Below are 17059 nucleotides of genomic sequence, written 5' to 3' on the forward strand. Positions count from 1 at the left end.
CATTTTCTTTTTGGCAGTAATACCAGAATCAATCAAATTGTCTTTATTTTCTGAGTGTTCACCATCATCTGGATTCTTTCGAATTATCCACCTATCCATATTATGGGATTAAAAACAAAATATACTTAAAAACTTGAAAATTGCACAATAAGAATATGTTTGCAAGCGCATTCAAAACAACACACACTCGATAACAAACAGCTAAACCAGACTGACGTTATAAAATGAGCAGAATCTGTAGCAGTGATGAAGCGTGCGACATTAGTGATGACGTGAGGTAGTGCAGTTGCTGATTACTAAATTCGCGATAAAAAAAAAACAAATGATAGAAAAGTTAATTCCTTAACTCAAGCTGTTCACAATTGTGCTATCCACTGGCCACATGTGGCCAGTGACTATGGAATTGCCCATCCCTGCTCTAGTCTTTCACTGCTCGGTGGACTCAGCACATAGCTCAATGTGCTTTTGCTATAAAAAACACACACACTTTCAAATACAGGCTATAATTAATAGGCTAGGACAAAAATATATATGTCAAATTATTGTAATTGTAAGATTTATTCTGCGTGGTAAAATTGGTCTGTTTGTTTGTTTTGGAATTTCGCACAAAGCTACTCGAGGGCTATCTGTGCTAGCCGTCCCTAATTTAGCAGTGTAAGACTAGAGGGAAGGCAGCTACTCATCACCACCCACCGCCAACTCTTGGGCTACTCTTTTACCAACGAATAGGGGGATTGACCGTCACATTATAACGACCCACGGCTGGGAGGGCGAGCATGTTTGGCGCGAACCCGCGACCCTCAGATTACGAAGCGCACGCCTTAACGCGCTAGGCCATGCCAGGCCCAAAATTGGTCTGAATAGTGAGTTTTGCAACATTATGTTCATTGGTTTTCTGAAACTGGTCCTTTGAACAGTAGTTGAAACGTGTTAAATGCAAGTGTTTGAAAAATATCAAGTTTTTTGTTTTTTCACAAGCATGTAAAATTTATGATTAAATTACAATAATTAATTTCTGTAGAGCTTTTTTATGATAATTTTATCGAAAAAAGTATCTTACGATGTAAAACTAAACTATATTTTATTTAAGGAAATGTGTTTCTGAAAGTATTTTTTGTTGTTATCAACTTGTTTCTGAAGCAAGGGAACTTTGAGTTTGTGTGTGTTTTCATACAGAAAAGCCACATCGGGCTATTTGCTGAGTCCACCGAGGAAACTTTAAGAACGTACAGTGCTACTTTCATTTCGGATGAGTTTGATTTATTACGTTGAGTATTTCGTATTGCTATCTCAAATAACTGGAAATTTTAATTTGAGCTTAGTTTATAACTATATATTTTATCGACAATCCAGGTCCACGACGAACAAATTAAGTCTGAGTTGATTTTGTATCACCTTGCTCAAGCTATTTAGCTATCGTTTCTTGATTGGCTTCATACCGGGTACAAAATGACTCCTTTCAGCGAAAATATTTAATGTCTTCGTAGAAATAGTAACGTCCGAAGTAATTCTCTGAAGTTGAACGGTTTGTAACGTTCGAAATATGTAAAGTTCTGTGGTTTTCCGATCAGTACACGTTAGTCCCATTTATAGCTTCCTAGGCCTATTACCTACTCACTGTAGCTGTCCAATAATATTTTCCTTTTGGCGCGTTACTTTTATATTAAACACACGAGTTTTTACAACCTTCATCAAAGTTTGCTTGGCAACAGTGATCTAATAAATTTTCGTTAACAAATACTGTTGCTTCTCACTTTCAAGAATTCTCTACAGTTTCGAGAACAGGCGTGACTTGCGCAATACACAGTCAAGGATATATGTCAAATGCAAAGAAGAAAATTACACAAACAAGCGTAGGCACGAAAATAAATATACAAACGTAAATCTGTTACAACAGTATAGAAGTTTAAGCGTTAGTAGTCATTTGCCTTGGTTCTTTTTGTGTTCAAAACAGATACAATTATGCAATAACACTTTTACTAGTTAGATCGTCAATAAAATGTTTATTATGCAGTAACACTTTTACTAGTTTGTGCGCTACATATTCAGTTTTAAATGTTTTGTATAGATTTTAAAATAAAGAAAACTTTGATTACCTACTCCTTATGTTTCATTTACGGTAATCTACTTGAACATGAATATGCGTTAAATATTACTACACTGGTGTACATTATTAAAATATATATATATATATTACAGCAATATATAAAGTGAATATTACTCTAAGTAATATTCTAATTAATTATTTTCTTATTATATAGTGATTATAGTAACCAAAGGTTATTAAGGATTATGACAAAACTAAATTGATATCAAAACTTTAATAATGCGGTTTACAATTTATGACCATTTCGAAGTGTAACCATACTTTACTTCAAACTCTTCTTCTACACACAAACCACAGACACTGGTCAACTCAAAATTGACCTTTGAATGATTCAACCATGATAAACTATGTGTTGGTGACATTAATATCTCCAAGGTGTTGTACATGCTGTCACAATCTTTTCTTCTTATGTATGAAGTAATGTTAAATAGACAGACGTTTGTTAGTCTTGTGTACTAATTATTAAGGTGTTTATTGGTTAAGTACGGTTTATGAAACATTAAGTGTGCTACAGAACATTGACAAAAGGTATGAACAGTTTAGAAATGTATTCCATACTTTCACACGTTTTGAGAACGTTTACCAGTGATCAATGGCTATATTGAAAAGGGACAAAGTCAATCATCTATTATTTTTATTACATATAATGAATTTTACCATAATTAAATATAGATATTGATGTCTTTTAGAAGTGCTATCACAGTATATTTGTTAAAATCCTATAGACAGTTGTCTAAATAATAGTAATTAATTATATACATATGTAAAGCATGAGCTAAAATAGCATGTGTAAATTATTTTGGCAAAATAAGTGTTATTGCATAATAAACGTTTTATTGACGATCTAAAATGTTGTATAAAGTAAAATTATAAGTATTAACTGTTATATATATCGTCCTTTTTAGGGTGGCGTAAACTTATAGTTATGTGCTGTATGCATCAGATTGAGTAAGCCATAATCATTTTAGCGCATGAAATGTAACAATTTAGTCCTGAAAATATTTAAAGAAGTTCTAATTATCGTATTGTTCTTTTCAGGACTATGTAAATGGTAAACAAAGGTAGTTCATTTAATGACAAGTATCGTCTTATGACATTAATTAAATATATTAATGAATTAGTGTTAAGCATCATTTTTAAGATGATTCAGTTATAAATAATTTACTGAATTAATTAAATGATTAATTATTATTAAGTGTTCTTTTAGGATGAATTAATTATCAATTAATCAATGTTAAGAGTCCTTTTGCAGAATGATTAATAATAAATGCAATTTGTGTTAAGTATTTATATTATATTTTATGGAGACTTGTTTAACTAATAAATTAGGATTAAGCATTCTTTCTAAGACGATTTAATTAATATTTTCTCATTGAGATATGTATGACTCATGCTCTACTTCATATGTAACAACCATAATCAATATAGGTGCTCAGAAAATAAAAGGTAGCAAAGTCCTTTTAGGATTTGCATTATAACCCTTAGTGGTAATTTCCTGTCATTCAAATAGTTCATGTTCTAGGCATTACTACTAATAACCTCAGCTCCCCTAGATATATTGAAATGAAGTACAATTACCTGTACATGTGTAGCAAAAACCTCGCTTAATAGACCACATATAACAGGCCATAAAGTCCATTCAGCTCAAAGCTTTTTTTGGATACCTAGTAATACTTTTCAGTCACTTAAGCTAGCAATATTCTGTGTTACATCTAAATAAGCTGCTCTAACTGGACTGTAATCAAATGCCTCTCATACAATGTCCTGTAGATAGTATGTTCTTAAACATCATATTCTAAAAACAGCACATGCTGCAAAACTATTCCAGTAATTGGTATTTTAAAATCCAGTAACACTCCTAACTTCATCATAACCAAGCAGTTGTCAGAAAATTATTTGTAGTAAACTTGCTAAGAAACATTGTCCATTAACTTGATAAACAATGAATGCCATTTCCTCTTGGCTATTAATCAACTAATAACTGTCATTCATGCAGTTAATCTCAATGACAATGATGAAGTCAACAGTGGTATCTAAAAATCTAGAGTTATCATACCACTCCTTCACTAGTGCTTCTCTGTCTGATTATACTCAAACAGAAAAAAGTGCTACTATCATCTACATCGTAATCAGCTTATTAAAGACCGAGCAACAGAATATCTTACTGCTATCTGACTCATTAACCTTCTCCTGCTCTGTATCCAGGTTCAACAAGAGCAAGAGAAACTCATTTAGGATAGACACTTGCATGCATCATAAAACTGCTGCACCTCACAGTTTAATGGTTTTAGCTATCTGAGAGTGAGTAAAGATCTAGTCCAACCACAGTTAAGTTGGTTTTATGTTGTAGGTAATACTTAGTTTATATGATTGAACTCTATTTTTTCTCTGCTTATTATTATGTTTCTTCAGTCATATGATGGTCTAAATCAACTGCTGATTCACTAATTCATAAATCTGTGCATTAATTAATGTGACCATAGTCATTCCACATATTCCTGTGGTTACTGTGGTATATCACCATTCGAGGAGTGACAACACATTATATCCACTGAGAAATGTATTTCCTGATAAAATATGAGCAAGTTCAGTAGAAACAATCTCTTCAATTTTATCCCTTTACATATTGTACAATCATAGTGCCTAACAGGTAGCTTTCAAAACTGATTTTGTTAGGGTTAACAAACTTTTTCAAGGAACTATTCTCGCAAACCTACAGATTGTAAGATATACGGTGAAGCTTTTATCTTCACTATATACACTGCCTTAAGATGAATAACTCAGCAAATAACTGTTTGTTAAAATTAACTTTGTGTTCTTTATGGTTTTTTTCATGTATTTTGAATCATGCTATCTATTATTCAGTCAACACATCAGCAAAGGTTTGTCTTAAGGTATAAACCAACAACTAAATTTTGGGATAATTGGTGAAAAAAATAACAGCTATAACATTCCAGTTACACAACTTAAAATAAAATTTCATCTGGGTGGCCAGCTTTTTCTGTGAACAGAGTAAACAGTAAAATATCAACTTCATCATTCAATATATCAAGGCAAATGCAACCAGGAGAACCATTTTTTGGTAATTTATTATAAGTTTGTAAAACACTGTTGAGACTTCCAGTAGCTTGTTATGCAATTCTTAATGACGAGAAATCCATTTGAAATAAAAATGTATCTCAGAACGGCTGATATGGGTATCAACCTGAAGATGACCTAGGAAGGTCCAAACGTTGTTCTCTCCTTATCAGTAACAGTGTTAATACCCATACCAGCCGTTCTGAGATACACTTGTTATGCAATGTCTAAAGTGTATCCTGATTAAACGTTCTGGGACAACTAGTTAAATTACATATTAAGAACTACGTTTGGTGATGTATAAAAATAGTATCGCACAATTTTCTGCACTCATAACTGCTAATGGAAATATCACAGATTATGCTCATCTATGCTACAGAAGTCTAGTCGCATTTCACCTTTCTATGTGACATGCAGTATCCAAACTAGATCCGAGTCATCACACTGTTCTTCCCATAGCTACTGGAGTATTGTTGTAGAACCCATCTACTAGTTGAATTACCATATCTTATACGGTTGACATTCACCACTGATACAATGTTTTTTGCTCCTATATAATGTCCAGGGGCAGGATATTCTGTGAATGGGCATGCTGTAATCATTTGGCCTTCACAGCTTATCATTATCTCTCTTATAAACCTCTGAGCTATCTATGTAGGATTTTGAGATTCTAAACAATCCCTTTTGGTTTTAGCAGCATGTCTTCCATGTTAAAGCAGTTTTATTTACTCCAAAAGTAATTATTTTCCACACTCCATCTTTGCCATCTCTTCTTATTGCACAGCAGTTACATCAGTTGCACTATATACAATAAAGGTGCCTGTACTCTCTTTCTTGCAGCAAGCAAGAATTACAACTAGTTGGTGACAACTAGGTACCCTGTTGAGACTTTCTTATTTAGTTTTGACACATTAAAACAGAAACCACCTTCATATAGCCTTCATTTGTCTTTGTCTCTTTCACACAAATATTTAAATTCAGAGGAATAATAGGGTCGTCAGCCCAGAAGAATCATGAATGGAGTTTTTCTGGACCAAAATCGTGCTCAAAATTACAGGCATGGCCTTTCATATGAGCAACTAAAAATCTTTGTCTGGAAATGGATTTCTCCTGGACAGTATCATGTCTTTCAACCATGAAACACCATTAAATAAAAACTTCTCTTCATTTCATTTTTACTCATAGGTTTATATTGACAAAAAGATATTTAACAACAAAAAAGACTTAAGTTTGCCCCCTAGTAATACAGCTAGAAACCGAGTTTCAATACTCGTAGTGGATAAAGCACGGACAATCCATTATGTGGCTTTGTGTGCTTAATTACAAACAAACAAAGACTGGAGAATTTTAAGGATTTACTTTGGCTTTCTGGGGTTATGATCAGTTCAAAAACTAAACTTTAGAAAACAATATTTGTATATACACAAAATTCTTGGTCAAACAATCTCTTATTACAATGGAAAATGGAACTGTAAAATGTATGTTTAGCTGTAATTAAATATTTATTTTAATTCTTTTGTTTAAGGTACAGGAATAAAGAAAAAGAGCTTAGGGAATATACTTGTTTGTTCATTAAGAACCTATCTTATGTGTGTCAAATCAGAGAGTGAAGTACCCATGGATATCAAAAACTACTTCATTTACAATCATGACTAAAAAAGAGCTTTGAAACAAAATGAATATAATATTGACCGTAATATGTACCAACATAAGCACACATAGCATCTTGCATGGGTCAGATATTTTGTATTATTACGTGTTGCATGGTCCATTTTCTTGTAACAGTATATGTTAATTTTTGTATGTGGCATCATTTATTTTGTTCACAAGTTATATACGTTATTTTTTAAAAGTGATAGACGATAACATTAAAAGATTTATAAAATATGTGTAACACGCATGTTCCTTTTTGCCTTAGGAAGATAAGTTGCATCAAGTTTGAGCAAACATACATTAATTATTCTCCTCATAATAATGTAGTTTTTCAACAATTATGCAACAGTAATGTAGTAACTGGTGCACCCGATCTTTCGGGTAACGCTATTTCACTATTATCTGAAACATTTTAACAGGGTAAATTTATTGTTGTGTTGCATGTCTAGCTTAGGTCCAGTAAAAAAAATACTGTGCTTGTTGGATATTTCGTAAATAATATTCTTTAAGATTAATATTTAATACTAGTCATTTACATAACAATTCTTTTCCTGTAAGTTGCTTTGCACATGTTGGAAGAAAGAAACAAAGTACACCTGGAGCATTTATAACAATTTATTGAAATGAACAAGGTATTTTAAATTTAAAAGTACTGAGAACATGTAAATTAAACAACAGCAAAACAAAAGTATAAAAGAACATTTTAATGTATATTCTGTGCATTATAATTTATGTCATGAAACATAATATTTTTAATTGTGGAGTAAAAAATTTGTGAAAGCTTCTTTGTGTATTGCAATTATTTTTCATTTAATTTTTAAGCATCTGACTTGATCCCTAATCCTAATAATAACATGCATAAATTAAATAGTGAAATAAAATAATTTACCTATAGCAACGATTACGACCTTGCATACATGTAGTTGAGATTGAAGTTTGTTATCAACAGGTATACTAATTTTATTCGAGTTTGCTGTTAAATAAATTGTAAAGTTTTGCTTACAAAAACAAAAAAGTGTAAATCAACTCATGAATTTACATAATTATTTAGTTATGGATTATTTAGTATGTACTCAATAACACTACTAAAAGCGATTAGAAATAGAAGCACATAAAAAAATAAAGAGGTAACACGTAATAATTAGAAACCCACACCAAAATAAAGTATTTTGTTAGAAAGAATAATAATTTCAAAACAAGGCAAACGTTGATGCACAAACCTAAATGGAGTGAAATACTAGCTGTAAATCAATACAAATGGGATATCATTAAAATCCAGTGGAAATGTGATACCCTTTGGTGTTCAAAAGAAAGAGAACACTAGCTAGTAACTAGCCCAAAAGTCTGAAAACGCATTTATCTTTTGATTTCTAAATTGAAACTACATTAAAAAGTTCCCTCTTTCATATTATAATGTGAAAAGTTTGATTTTAGTGAGTACAAAATTTTATCCTTTATTAATTAAACAAAACAGCTACTATGTTTCAAATACCAAAGATATATGCCAGACAGTAACAACTCTAACTTGTATGTTGTTTGTGCAATACTTTCATATTTTCTTTGGAAATGACTGAGTTTAATAATGATTTAGATGTTTGACTCTAAGTCAAAATATAAGCACAGATAACCTTCATTGTAGCTTTGTGCAAAATTCAAAACAAACCAAGTAAAAATATCATAATGCAGGTGGCCTGTCAAAATTTCAACAGTGTTACTAGGTTAATAATCATTCTCCTGTCAGTGGTTCTGAATATTTATGTTACACTTATTTTTGTTCATTTATAAAAGCAAAATATATTGATGCCCGTTAATAAAAGTATAGAATTCTAAATTTTGGTCGTTTTCCATTACTTAATGAAATACTAATTATATAGTTACTGTAATGAAAGCATTGTTTAATGTTAGCAATGTACTCATCTTTGAATGAGGTTTTTAAAACTGCATGAATAATAAGGAATGTTAAAAAGAAAGGGTGTAAAACTAATTGTAGATACAAACAGATGCCACTACCACAAAATAATATCTGACCAGGCAAAAATGTTAATGTATTATTATTAAGAAGGAGATTTATAATTAATCTATATAATTTTTTATTGAGATTTAAGGACATTTATAATTAATCTATATAATTTTTTATTGAGATTTTGTGATGAGTCTTCTAACATATTCAATCACTTTGAATGGAAAAATGTAAAGTAATCTTAGAATTGAAATAATCATACTGAAGAGTGCAAACTTAATCTACCAAACACTTGGCAAACTTCTTACAGAATAAGAATGTAAGTGTAAAATCAATTATCTATGTCAGCAAGACAATTTTAGCTAGAAAAAAGATACTATTTAACTATAATGAATGATGTATCTGCCATTCTATCTGAGTAAAACATTACAACTATTGCCTCTTGGTCACAAAGTTATTGTTGTGATTGCATTATGGCTCATAAACTCTAAAAAAAGGTATATCACTGCGCTGTATAACAGCATTGTGAGGATTCATATTTATAATTAAACAATCTCATAACATTTATAACAGTGAAGTAAGTAACTTGAAGATAGGACGTCAGATTTCTATGGACAGAAGAAGAATTGCAAGAAAAGCATGAAGTTATTTAGTTCTCACCTTGAAAGAAGATGGAAGCAGATGGGACGAGATTCTGAGAACATTAAAACCAGAAATGTTCCTGACGTTTCCTATACTACAGATACCAGCTCTTCGAAAAGAGTAATCTGATGAATAAGCAATTGATGGTGTTTCAGTGTGAAGGGACCAGGGCATCTAGGAAAGTCAAACAGTTTTAAGTGGATCTTTTGCTGCCTTTGATGTATAGCTTGACACACTTGTTAAAAGACAAGTTAAAAAGAAAACTTCCACTTAAATTTACCACTCTTAAACAATGAGACATTTATCCAAGATGAGATACATACAATTCATTAGGCACATATTCTATAGTTAGTGCTATAAAATCAAACAAGCAGTTCCCTTTATCCATTATGTGAAATAATCAACAACCACTTGTGTATACTAATCTCATTTTGAAATCATCTTGTTGTGTCAAATATCTCCCATAAAATCTGCAAATTCATGTTTTCTCAGACAATGACCACACCATATCACTCATAACCAGATCTGTTTATAATGTACATTAATCATATTAAAAATATACTGAATATGCAGTTCAAAGTTGTAAAGAACCACCAAAATATAATTAGAATCATGTAATACATCTTTTAATGACTTATCCAGCTATTGAACAGCATCTAGATGGTTGCTTTCATGTTTAACAATATTGTTAGGGAGAGAGGTAGACATTGTAGCCAAATGCAGAAAGAACCATGTGAACAAATATGTATCATAAAGTAAATGTGATCCATTTAGGAGATGTACACTTTATTAGGATATAAAACATATGTTCAACAAAGTGTCTCTCTTTGATAAAAGAATTAAATCAGTGACATCAGATTGACACTTGGTAATGGTATGTGTCTGTAATAGGAAAGCCCTTTGGCTCAATACACTAATATCTGCTCCTTAACAGATAGGACTAAATATAGTGTTTATTCACAGATCATCTACTTCCATATAAGTGGTAATCTATTCGAAAAATTTCTAGATTCCTATCCCTAGAGAACTTAAAAGCTGATTAATGAAAGAGACAAACTGAGAAGAATAGAAGATGAATACAATAAATAAGGAGATCCTATGATGCAGTTTCAAAATGCCTATTTGTGGAATGATAAATTTATTTCTGCACAACATTTCATCTCTGACATATTGTTCATAAGTTAAATAATGCCTCTTAAAAAACGAAAGCTCCTAACCTATCTTAAAAACATGAAAAATTATAAATTAGGTATTCTAGAAAATTTAAGTGGGGAAATCCATCAAGAAGAAGAATTCAGCTCCAGTAAGGAAATAAACCTGGGTAAAAAGTTTTCTAAAAAATATCATCATAGAAAAAGATTTCTATTGAGATTTGGGTTTAAGGATATGAGAATAATGATTACAACAGCTTCAAATGTAAGCAAAAAAGAGCATTCCTTGCCAGAGAAGCTGAAAGAGCAAAAGAAAGAAAGACTCACTACCTAAGAAAAGGATCTTAGAAGTTACTAGGTATTGTGAAAGTACTTACTGGGGAACCTTGACATTCAAATAATGCTAACTCACTGAGTGGAGATCACAGGATGGTGCCTGAGTTTTACATTATTATTATGTAATGTGTAAATTATACTCGCACTACAGGATTAAATAACTGTTATGTAAAATATGCACATGAAGGTTACATAACTTCCCCAATATACAAATTATGCTGATACATGAAGCTTGCATAATCTTTATGCAATAGACACACAAACGATGATGTCAATGAGGTAACACCAGAGAGTGCTGCTACCTTAGGGAAGAGGTGGCATCATAGTTCCACGAAGTAACACTACAGAGTGCATTACTAGGGTCACAGTTACACCAAGTAGTATCAGAGGGTGTGTTGGCTTGATAAGTATATAATAGTTGGCATGCAAACCATTAGAGAGGGATATATATCATCATGACATTGACTTCAAAGTAACTAAAGTCTTAAAATTAGAATTTAATCTAATTTGCATAATGTTATTATACAACTATCAGTAGTGAAAAGTTTTATCAGAGTTCCTTTATAAGTAAAATATTAAATCTATTTTAATCTCTATTTCTTATTAACTATATAGTTTTTGCTCATATATTTAATAGCTTTACATACGTCTTACAAAGGCATATGATGTTCTTATAGGCAGACGGTGTTAACAAAGTTTTACAGCTTGACAGTGTTACTAAGATTATACAGGTGGATGATCTTAACAGGCATATTAATATACTCTCTTAAGACAGCATACAGATTTCAACTTGTCATAACATATATTTATAGCTTTCATTTACATATTTAATTGTATTATGTGAATCTCACACAGATGGATGGTGTTTCTACAGGCAGACAGTGTTACCACTTCTATAGGACTATATGTAGATTTCATCTTCTCCCAACTTATGTTTGTAGTTTTCAGCCACATATACAACTGTATTACGTGTTTTACTAAAGTGGTTTGTTATTACTAGGTGGTTGTATTATATGACATAATGTGTTTTCATAATGTTAGTACTGCTATGGCGGGTGTTGTTTCAGGAAGATGAGTGGTGTCTCAGCATGTCATTATGCTTTCAGTCTCTAAATTTAATTATATGCCCTAAAAAGTCACAAGCAATACCATTATTTTAACCAGACAACTATTATAGCACAATCAGTAATTTCCATTGCACACATTTGCAGCAATCTGTACTGAAAGACTATCGACATATTTAATGTTTATTTTTTATGAATATGGAACGAAACAGTTACATTATTAATCTCTAGCCGATTGTGTTTGTAGGTATCAATTTCTTACACATGTAATGGATTATAGAATAATTTTTTGCTCTTATAATTAAGTTGCATAATTTATTTTTACAATTATAGTCCTGGAAAGGACAAATTTTTCATGATAACATAATTTAAAGTTCTAACTAATAAACAATAATTCTTTCACTGTGTTATATATGTATGTATAAAACATATGTTTCACTATTTATAATGTTTGTCTTAAAATATATTTTTATGCTAACCTACCATATTCGTAGCTCTGTTTTTGTTTGTAACATTTTCATAGGATTGCATACAGATTCAAACCTGTCTGAATTTATGTTTATAGTTTTCTTTTATATATTTAACTGTTTTACAAAGGCAGATGGTGTTACTAGGTGAATTGTACTACAGAGGTTCTATAAAAGCATGATCTTACTTGGAAAACTGTGAGTGATTATATCATGAATGTTTTGTATTTGTTTATGTCCTAAAACGTGAATCTTTGGTTTGTGCTTTTTATTTAACTAATAATAAAAGTGTTATTGGCAATATATGTAAGTTTATTGTAGTTTTCATTTATAAATTTATTTATGTTACAAAGACAGATGTTGTTACTATATTTCTGTAGAAATGCATGCAGATTTCAGCTTCTTTCATCTTATGATAGTAGTTTTCATTTATCTCTTTCACTATATTACATATGTTTTTATTGGAAGATATTATTAATAACACATTTACAATTCTGTTGAAAAATTGTATCACATGTAATGTTTTACTTTTATAAATATTGAACGAGACAATCAGTATAGCCAATTTGTTTTTTATGATTTAGTATACATTTAACATACTGTAGAATAGTTTTCGCTTCTATATTTAATTTGTATAGCATGGTATGTTGCAGAGCACAATTAATGTTCTGAAAAGAATGCTTACTTAAATATCTAAATAATATAAAATAATTTATGCTTAGCTTTATAAGTTAATCTGTTCAGCTAAAATTTAAATAATCTAAATAAACAGTTATGTTTTAACTATTACTGTTCCCACCTTTCTGTATCCACAGATTTCTGTCTAAAGCTTTTTTTTTGCTAGTTTGGAAAACAGGCAGAAGAGGTCATGTGTGGCCAAACAACCAGTCCCCTCTTATAACTGACAGAATAAAAATAGCAATAACACTGAATGGTGTGGAATAACAACATTTTACAGCACAAAATATATCTGGTTTGTAAAGATAGTTACGAGACTAAAGTTGTGTCATATTATAATGATTCAAATGTATATATTAAATATTTGTGGATCAATAAGAAGTCATAGTACACTATAACATTTAACCCTCCTAGTTCACCAAAATATCAAATTATTTCTCATAAATGAGCATAAATTATAATCAGATAAGAATTTACAGCCATAATCTTAAAAGGACTGTTAATTACACATCAAAATGATTATTCTATTACATTTTACAAATCCAGCACATTTAGTGCTTATCATTACAGAATATATTTTACAACAACAATGTAAAATCACAGACTTAGCAAATATACTGATACATCTATTAACAAAATTTAAAGATACACTAATATACGTAAAGTTTTTTATCTTTAAACTACTGAATTAACTTTCATGTAACATTTGTACAGTATTTTCATATTATATTTTATTTAGAACTTATATTTTGTACTTGTGTAAAATTATGTGAAATTAAACTCTGGATTTATTAGGAGACATATTAAAAGTGTTTCACTACACAAATAAACAAATTAAGAATAAAAACATGAGCATTATATTAAAACAATTATTTTATTACACCAGCAGTATTATCTATACTCAAACAACGTGTTAAATGCATATGAAATTTCAGTTTGTAAACTGAGAAGAAGAAGTTCACATTTCAGGTAGTTTCTCCACATATACTTTGAAACAATGATTTGATAATAGCCGTCCCTAATTTAGTAGTGTAAGACTAGAGGGAAGGCAGCTAGTCATCACCACCCACCGCCAACTCTTGGGCTACTCTTTTACCAATTTACAGCCATAACCTTAAAAGGACTATTAATTACACATCAAATGATTATTTTATTACATTTTACAAATCCATATTAAAAATTGTTAATGCCCCCATGGCTGAAAGGGCGAGCATGTTTGGTGTGACGCGGATTCGAACCCACGACCTTAGATTACTTGTGAATGGATGCTAAAATGATAAAGAAGAAGCTCATTATTTAATTAAGGTCATGTAATTTTTTCATCTGAAAAGCTTAATTTTACAGAGTGAATTATACTACATGAAAATTCTTTCATAAAAGGGAGACTTAAAATAAGACTGAAAGTTACAACTTTACATTCATGTTAGAGAAACCATTTGATGTATGGCAGTGCTAAACTTTTCCTTTAAAGATAAAGAACAAATAACTGTAATTTAAGCCCTATTGTTTCAAGTTTCTTTGGTGACAGGTTTCCAACACAGCACAAAGAAAGTAACGATAAAATGATCTCATAAAAGAAAAATAAGTTACTATCCTAACATTTTGAAGTATACTCCTCTGAATAACATGAAATATTGAGTTTATATCTTGGAAGTGAATTAGATTGTAATAAGAAAATGCAAACAATATAAATTATTTATGAAATCACAAAAGTAATTTTACAAGTAAAAATCTACCAAATCTACTAAAATACATAAAATCCCAAAAGTAATATCACATCAACTTCATTTTTAATAAGTTACAACAAAAGAGTGAACGTTACAATAAAAAAATCACAATCAGACCTTTGAAAAGACTTGTCTGAAGAGATATATATCCAAAATAAATGGAACTTTATGCTGTTAATTCAAATAATAGACAGTAAGTCCATTACTAGTCAAAAGAAAGGGAATCATAATTTATGTTGTTAATACAAGTCATTAAAATCTAGAATTTTAGCTTAAAATGAAACATCTTGGTGTATTACTAAATTTTGACATCACACAAATCTGACTTACCTGAAAAGTGAGAATGTCCTCCATCCAAAGGTTTTGATAACAAAATGTTTCAAATATTCAGGGAAAGCTGCATAATATGTTACAAATTTAGATAGTGTAGACAAAAGTAGCCAACAGTATTCACTGCTCCCTAATGGATTACTCTTATTGAATAGTGGAATTTGACTGTCACTCTTTTAACACACTCCAAGTATCAACATCAGAAGACCATTTTATGAATCTCATGGCACTTAGATTCACAGTTTGGAATGTTAACAGCTAGCTCATGCCCAACTTACAGAAAAACATGCATGAAATAGTGTTATTAGATAATAAAACACCCACTGTGAAAGAACTTATGGCAGAAACGACATGTTAAAGATATACACATGTTCAGAAAATAGAGACAGAAGAACAACTATTAAGAAAGTAAATTGTTATAAAGATATAATAGAAATAGTATTGGAAAAATAACATTGATTATTATACCCTCAAACAACAGTTTTATGGTGTTTAATGAAGCGTATACTAAACTACTAATGTTGAACTATCATCAAGAAAAACCGAGTCAAATTCAATAGATAAAGAACTTGGATAATGCAATATCAAGAATATTTCTTGATAAGAAATATGACAAAGCTGATATTGAATTAAAAGTGTTGAGTTTTTGATGTATCCATTTAAACACTAAGTAAAATTAATCCTCTCTCGAGTAGAAGAGTTTGTTTTTTGGAATTTCGCACAAAGCAACTCGAGGGCTATCTGTGCTAACCATCCCTAATTTAGCAGTGTAAGACTAGAGGGAAGGCAACTAGTCATCACCGCCAACTCTTGGGCTACTCTTTTACCAACGAATAGTGGGATTGACCGTCACATTATAACGCCCCCACGGCTGGGAGGGCGAGCATGTTTGGCGCGAACCCGCGACCCTCAGATTACGAAGTGCATGCCTTAACGCGCTAGGCCATGCCAGGCCGAGAAGAAGAGCATTAAGAATCCAACACAGAGAAAAGTCTATTAAGAAACGAAAGAAATATGTATTTAACATAAAATAATCTTCTCTTTTCCTCAATTTTTGGAAAAAAAATAGCCAGATAACTAAACTGCCAGGTAAAAGAATGAACCTGTGATCAGAAAAAAATATATAATTCTATTCTGTTTCAAACTGATTGCTAAGGATTGGATTAAGTACAGATATAATATATACTCTTCAAAACAAGAAACGCAAAAGGGATATTTTTGTTATTTTAAAGAGAAATATATGTAATAACGTTACAAGCTCAGAGTATGTGATGTTACACGTGTTAAGGCACTGATTGTCAGACCAAAATGACAATAAAAGTTGTGCACTTTGAAAACGGAGGAAAACATTGGATTTTTCGCCAAAACGCATGCTTGTCCAATAAATTTGTTTGAGAGATCTGCATGTTCTGCAAGTGCAACGTGCAAAATCCCCTATAAAAGTGACGGGTTCTCGGTTTCATAGCTCAGTGTTAAGCCACCGACACGCAATACAGTTACGACAAGACTAACTGAAGCACAACGCAACAACGCCATTCGTCGCTTGGAAGCAGGCGAATCTCGATCAGATGTTGCCAGAGCTGTGAATGTCCACCCAATCACCATCACAAGGCTATGGAATCGTCACCAACAACATGGATCAACTCGTGACCATCCACGATCTGGCAGACCTCGTGTGACCACGCCCGCACAAGATCGCAACATCCGGTTACGTCACCTTCGGGATAGGACCACCACTGCGACGTCTACTGCCTTAACCATACCAGGGCTGTGTAGGATTTCCGATCAGACCGTACGCAACCGTCTACGAGATTCTTAGGCCCCATGTGCAACCCATTATGTTGAACGTCAACGACGTTTTTCAAC

General features: G+C 31.5%; 2 long non-coding RNA genes across 2 annotated transcripts; one reads left to right on the plus strand and one right to left on the minus strand.

The window, feature by feature from the left end:
* Window positions 1-925: 925 nt before the first annotated feature.
* LOC143233822 (uncharacterized) lies at window positions 926-13742 on the plus strand. The gene is made up of 3 exons (XR_013018340.1): window positions 926-2635; window positions 12589-12656; window positions 13303-13742. It is a non-coding gene; the product is annotated as an uncharacterized LOC143233822 (long non-coding RNA).
* On the minus strand, window positions 8242-15979 carry LOC143233823 (uncharacterized). Its single transcript, XR_013018341.1, has 3 exons — window positions 15194-15979; window positions 13258-13359; window positions 8242-9614 (listed from the first exon to the last, which is right to left on the minus strand). It is a non-coding gene; the product is annotated as an uncharacterized LOC143233823 (long non-coding RNA).
* Between the last annotated feature and the right edge of the window lie 1080 nt (window positions 15980-17059).

Source organism: Tachypleus tridentatus, chromosome 12, assembly GCF_004210375.1.
Source record: "Tachypleus tridentatus isolate NWPU-2018 chromosome 12, ASM421037v1, whole genome shotgun sequence".
In the NCBI taxonomy this organism is placed as follows: Eukaryota; Metazoa; Arthropoda; class Merostomata; order Xiphosura; family Limulidae; genus Tachypleus; species Tachypleus tridentatus.